Below are 7,161 nucleotides of genomic sequence, written 5' to 3' on the forward strand. Positions count from 1 at the left end.
AATTAATACTACTTTTCAAGGCAACTTCAGTATTGCCAAGTAGTATTCAAGAAAGTAGACAAGGTTGAAGTAACCCTGAGTCGTCTCCCAACGAACACGGAATTGCTTTTGAATATCTGTGATTCTTACGAATGCTATGCAATGCTTATGAATAAAAGTAATGGTTGATTTTGAAATTGACATAGAAAGAGTAATGATATTTGATTTCAAAAACAAATCTATTTCTTGCTCTTTTAAGGAAGATTTACTTTTCTTTCTTCTTCTTTTCCTCTTTTTTTTTTTTTTTTTTAAACTTCAATTTTTCATCTTCCTTTTTACCCTTGTTATTGTTTTGTGGGTGAGTTACTCTCCCACACACTTATTCATCACTTTACTTCTAACAAAATCCATTACTCCTTCTTTCCTAAGGTAAGGAACATATGATTTTTCTTCTTTTCTCATTTGACAATGACTGGGAACAAGAAAAATAGGCTTAAGAAAAATAGGCTTAAGGCTCAAAGAAGGTTCCAATGGATTAATGTTAGGACAAGTTTATTTGGCCAAGTAGATAAAACAAGAAATGCCTCAATCATATCAAATCATGCATATTCTCCTTAGTTGCACAACACAGAATCAAGCTAACTATTAGAGTATCAACAAAACATGGGCAATTCACACAAGAAAAATAGGTATGGCACATGGTGGTCCATCCTTAACATTAAGTCCAAAACTCACATGGTTCAAATTTCTTTCACAAAAGATTTAATCAGGAAATTCTCAAGTCAACTCAATCAACAAATCATAGAAGCAATTTACTCATATCAACATGACTCATTTTTTTTTCTCTTGAATTCATGATCATTCCAGTTACTCATTCAAACTCTCAAATCCAATGCAAATATTTATTAAAAACAAACAAGATAGACAAACAAAATAGGAAACAAAATTAATTGATTCCCCACACCCCACACTTAAACTATGCATTGTCCTCAATGTATGCCTTATATCTAAAATGCAAAGAAAAAGTATGAGGGAACTTACCTCCTTCAAGGTGGAAGGAATGTTGGAGTGGTCAAATTCACTCCATCCATCGTCTTGTTCAACATGTCTTGATTTTCATTAAATATCCGCAGAGGATGGCCATTAACCTTGAAGATTCTATCAGAAGATTCTTTCTTGATCTCCACTGCTCCATAGGGAAACACTTGTGTTACAATGAATGGACCTTCCCATTTGGAGCGTAATTTACCACTCATAGGCCCTACCCTGGACTTGTACAATAACACCTTTTGACCTATGTAGAAATCCTTTTTGGTCACAAGCTTTTGATCATGGAATTTCTTGGTTTTCTCTTTGTAAAACTTGGAGTTTTCATAGGCTGTGAGCCTAATCTCCTCTAGTTCTTGCAGTTGGAGCTTTCTCTCTTTCCCTGCTCCTTCCATGTCCAAGTTACAAGCCTTCACAGCCCAATAGGCTCGGTGTTGAATCTCCACAGGTAGATGGCAAGCTTTTCCAAATACAACTCTGAAAGGTGACATACATATTGGTGCTTTGTAGGCTGTCCGATGTGCCCAAAGTGCATCATCCAATCTTGCGGCCCAATCCTTCCTATTTGGCTTCACTAGCTTTTGCAATATCTTTTTGATCTCCCTGTTAGAGACCTCAGCTTGTCCATTAGTTTGGGGGTGATATGGTGTAGCAATGTGATGCGTCACCCCATACTTTTTCAACATATTCTCTAACAGCTTATTGCAAAAGTGGGTCCCCTGATCACTAACGATGGCTCGTGGTATTCCAAACCTACAGAAAATGTTAGATCTGACAAAACTCATAACAACTCGAGCATCATTAGTCCTTGTAGCTATGGCTTCCACCCATTTGGAAACATAGTCTACAGCAAGCAAAATATAAGAAAACCCAGAAGAAGAAGGAAAAGGACCCATGAAGTCAATACCCCAAATATCAAATACCTCACAATATAGCATGGGTTGTTGAGGCATCTCTTCCCTCCTAGTGATGGATCTAGCTGCCCTCTGACATTGCTCACAATTTTCATATATCCTCCGTGCATCTTTAAAGATGGTAGGCCAATATAATCCACAATCCAACACCTTCCTACCTATCCTTTGCGTGCCATAGTGTCCTCCAAAAGGTGATGAATGACAAAATTCAAGCACATAAGGTATCTCTATATCAGGAACACACCTCCTTACAACTTTGTCACTACCAATGCGCCATAAGAATGGTTCATCCCAAACATAGTACTTCGCCTCACTTTTCAGTTTGGCTTTCTCAGATTTGGAGAAAGATGGAGGAATAGCTGAAACAACCAAATAGTTAACAATGTCAGCAAACCAAGGTTCAGGATACATACCTTTTACAGAAGTCAATGCTAGCAGGATTTCATCAGAAAAGTCATCTTGAATAGGAATTTCATCTTCTTCTTTTTCAATCCTACTAAGATGGTCTGCTACTAGATTATGGGCTTCACTTCTGTCCCGAATTTCAATGTCAAACTCTTGGAGCAGTAGCCTCCATCTGATTAACCTTGGTTTGGAATCTGCTTTCTTTAGAAGGAATTTCAATGCAGCATGATCTGTATAAACAATTACCTTGGATCCAAGTATGTATGATCTGAATTTATCCAAGGCAAATACAACAGCTAGTAATTCCTTCTCAGTTGTGGTATAATTTGCCTGTGCAGTGTCCAATGTCCTGGAAGCATAATATATCACATGTGGTAGCTTCCCATTTCTTTGTGCAAGTACCGCTCCTACTGCAAAGTTTGATGCATCACACATCAACTCGAATGGCAATGTCCAATCAGGTGGTTGGATGATGGGAGTGGTAGTGAGTGCCTTTTTCAAGGAATCAAAAGCGGTTTTGCACTTCCCTCCAAAGTCAAATGGTACATCTTTCTGAAGTAAGTTGGAGAGAGGATTAGCTATCTTGCTAAAGTCCTGTATAAACCTCCTGTAAAACCATGCATGACCAAGAAAAGATCGAACCTCTCGTACAGAAGAGGGGTAAGGTAATTGTGAAATAACATCAATTTTAGCAGGATCTATAGATATACCATTCCTGGAGACAACATGACCCAAAACTATACCTTGTTCCACCATAAAATGACATTTTTCAAAATTCAAAACAAGGTTAGTTTCTTCACATCTCTGCAAAACTCTTGCAAGATTAGCCAAACAATTATCAAAAGATGAACCATACATTCTAAAATCATCCATGAAAACCTCAATACAATGCTCCAATAAGTCTGTAAAAATACTCAGCATACATCGCTGAAATGTACCAGGAGCATTGCATAAACCAAATGGCATTTTCCGATAAGCATATGTACCAAAAGGACAAGTGAAAGTAGTCTTATGTTGGTCCTCCGGGGCTATACAAATTTGAAAATACCCGGAGAATCCATCTAGAAAACAGTAATGTGACTTACCTGCCAAACGGTCTAGCATCTGATCCATGAATGGCAAAGGAAAATGGTCCTTTCTAGTGACTTGGTTCAATCTCCTATAGTCAATACAAACCCTCCAGCTATTCTGAATACGAGTAGGAATCAATTCCTCCTTCTCGTTTTTAACCACTGTGATTCCAGATTTCTTGGGAACCACATGTACAGGGCTCACCCAAGTGCTGTCAGAAATGGGATATATAATACCTGCTTGTAACAACTTGGTTACCTCTTTCTTGACAACCTCCATCAGTTGAGGATTCAGTCTTCTTTGAGGTTGTCTCACTGGTTTAGCATCCTCCTCCAAAAGTATTCTGTGCATACAAAATGAAGGACTAATACCAGGAATATCTGCTAAAGTCCAGCCTATTGCTTTCTTGTGGTCTTTGATAACCTGTAATAGTTGTTTTTCCTGCTCATCAGTAAGCAATGCAGATATAATAACAGGGAGTTTCCCATCCCTCTCAAGATAAGCATATTTCAAATGGGATGGTAAAGGTTTCAACTCCAAAACGGGTGGTTGTACCACAGATGGCAGGATTTTACTGCCTAAGGTAATCTCAGCCACCTCAACATCACACTCAGACGCCACAGAGGTATCATCTATTGACACTGCGTCCTCAATATCACCTGTTTTACAATTTTCTTCGTCGTCCAAAATCAGGCACGACATGTTTGAAAAAGAAAAGTCCAAAGATGGAGAAAAAGTTGAAAAAATGTCCAAGAAACTAACAGAAAAATTATTTACAATTTCACTTAATAAATCAATACAAAACAAAGAATGCTCTTCAATTGGGTGCTTCATGGCTTCCAATACATTAAAATGCACCTCCTCATCACCTATCTCCATGGTTAGTGTTCCTGCATGCACATCTATCTTGGTTCGTGCTGTCATCATGAAAGGTCTTCCCAAGATAATAGTTGATGACTTGATTCCATCTTCATCCTTCATATCCAAGATGTAGAAATCGGCAGGAAAAATTAGCTTGTCTACTCGGACAAGGACATCTTCAAGCACACCTGCAGGGTTAACTATGCTACGGTTGGCCAGTTGAATGACCACACCAGTAGTTTTAAGAGGTCCCAAAGATAGAGAAATAAACACTGATAAAGGCATTACATTAATGGAAGCCCCTAAATCTAGCATGGCATTGTCAAACTTTAAATTTCCAATAGTACAAGGAATAGAAAACATACCTGGATCTTTGCATTTTTGTGGTAATTCAATGTGTTTCTTAACCAAACTTGACACATTTCTTCCCAAATTCACAATCTCATTATCCCTAATACGCCTTTTATTTGTGCAAAGTTCTTTCAAAAATTTGGCGTACTTGGGAATTTGTTTAACAGCATCAAGCAAAGGAATGTTGATCTCTACCTTCTTGAAAGTATTTAAAATTTCTTGGTCTAATTCCTCCATTTTTTTGTTTCTCGGTTTTAACCGATTTGGATATGGAAGAGGTGGAGAATAAGATGAAGAAGAATTTGTAGAAGAATTAGAAGATATTAACCTGGATTTTTCAGTGGTAGATTCAGGTGATGGCTCACTTGATCCTCCATTGTCATCAATTTGTGCTTCTTCTTTCTCTTTATCTTCATCCTCTAGGGCTCCTTCAGGACCTTTTACTTGCTTACCCGTTCTTAAAGTGATAACATTTACATTTCTCGGGTTGATCACTGTTTGTGCAGGCAGTTTATTTGATTCCTTAGCCTCTAACTTATCCACCCTCTGAGTCAACTCTTCAATTGATTTCTTTATTTCTGAATTTTGCTCAACTATTGTTTTCATGAAATCTTGCATTGACATTTCAGACTGAGATTGCTGCCTTTGTTGAGGTGGAACATAAGGTTGTCTCTTCTGCTGATATCTATTGGAGGACGAATCATGATAATTCTGGTATGGTCTATTTCCTCCAATCATGTTTGCAGCAAAAGCTTGAGATGGGTTTTCCACAGTGGTCTCCACCAAGCTAGGACATTCATCAGTATAATGGTTAGTTGAAATGCAAATTCCACACTTCTTAACAATTTGTGGAGTTGAGGTTTTAAACAAACTTGCAATCTCGTCGAGTTTGCTTTCTAGCTTATTCAATCTTTCATCTATCCTCTTTCCATCAACTGCACCATTATCAATTTCATGCACTCCCTTCAACAAAGTTACTGAATTTTCTCTTGTGCCATACTGTTGATTATCTACTGCCTTCCGTTCTTTTAGATCTATACCATCTTCTGGTGACCTATCGAAGAAAGATCCTCCGCTTGCAGCATCTGCCCATGATCTATCAGTAGGACTTAAGCCTTCATAAAAGCTTAGAATAAAATCTTCCATTTGGAGTTGAGGGCATGAAGAGCATAGTTTCTTGAATCTTTCCCAATATTCACTAAGATTCTCTCTATCTCTCTGTCTTATATCTTGAATTTCTCTGCGGATAGCTGACAATCTGGATGCAGGAAAATACTTCTCAAGAAAGAGTCTTTCAATAGTTTCCCAATTTGTAATCCGTGCAGAAAGATAATACCACCAATCTTGAGCTGCGCCTTGAAGAGTAAAAGGAAAAGCTCTCATTTTAAGGCTCTCTATTGTGATCCTGAGAGATCTAAAGTTTTCACACAACATGTGAAATTGTCTCAAGTGCTTGTGTGGATTCTCCCTTGATAACCCATTGAACTTTGGTAAGGCATTTAACAGGTCAGGTCTCAGCTCCCACTCCTCATTAGGATATTCAATGTTACTTCGAATAGCTGTATTGTGGGAGGTGGCTAATTGTCTGATGGTTCTTTATGCCATATTGTTTGGGTTAGGATCAGATAAAGGATTGGATGGTATGTTTGTGATTGGAGATAATGAAGGTGGAATGACTTCAGATGTAGGAAGTGTTCCTTCAGTAGAACACCCAAATTTCAATCTTCTCCGCAGCTTACGCAAATTCCTTTCAACTTCCGGGTTAATTTGATAAAATTCTCCCGGGTTAGCTCTGGTCATGCACTACGCAATCTGCTGGAAGTTGTTCCTCTGTTACTTCTCTTTTTCTTTTGTTCTTGCTTTAGATAAATATTTCAAATAAGAGATAAGAGAGACTTGTTGGGTCCACTCCCAGGAAAGAGAGGTGCGTCACAATGGACAACTTAAGTACCAAGTCTTTCCTAGCCAGAGTGTATTCAAACTAACCTCAAGTATTTCTCAAGAGAAATTTTTAATAAAAAACAAGAATAAAGATTTTTTTTTTTTTGCTAAACCAATAATGACTAAAGACTATAAAATAACTCAAATTATATTAAATGTATGTGCGTTAAATAAAACAAATAAAAAAAACTAAAAATAAATAAAATAAGAATCAAACTATTTAAAATACTAACCGTATTCCCCGGCAACGGCGCCAAATTTGATAAGCTGTCGTTGAAGCTATCAAATTAATACTACTTTTCAAGGCAACTTCAGTATTGCCAAGTAGTATTCAAGAAAGTAGACAAGGTTGAAGTAACCCTGAGTCGTCTCCCAACGAACACGGAATTGCTTTTGAATATCTGTGATTCTTACGAATGCTATGCAATGCTTATGAATAAAAGTAATGGTTGAAGAGTGTTTAAAGAATAAATAAGAAACTTAAAAATAGTTACGATGAATTAGGCTTATTCCACCGCTTTTCCAAGATAGATTCATCATCGGTTATTCACGAATAATTGTTCAATTGATTATTGTTTAAGTTTCAAATTAA

Source organism: Vigna angularis, chromosome 2, assembly GCF_016808095.1.
Source record: "Vigna angularis cultivar LongXiaoDou No.4 chromosome 2, ASM1680809v1, whole genome shotgun sequence".
NCBI lineage: Eukaryota > Viridiplantae > Streptophyta > Magnoliopsida > Fabales > Fabaceae > Vigna > Vigna angularis.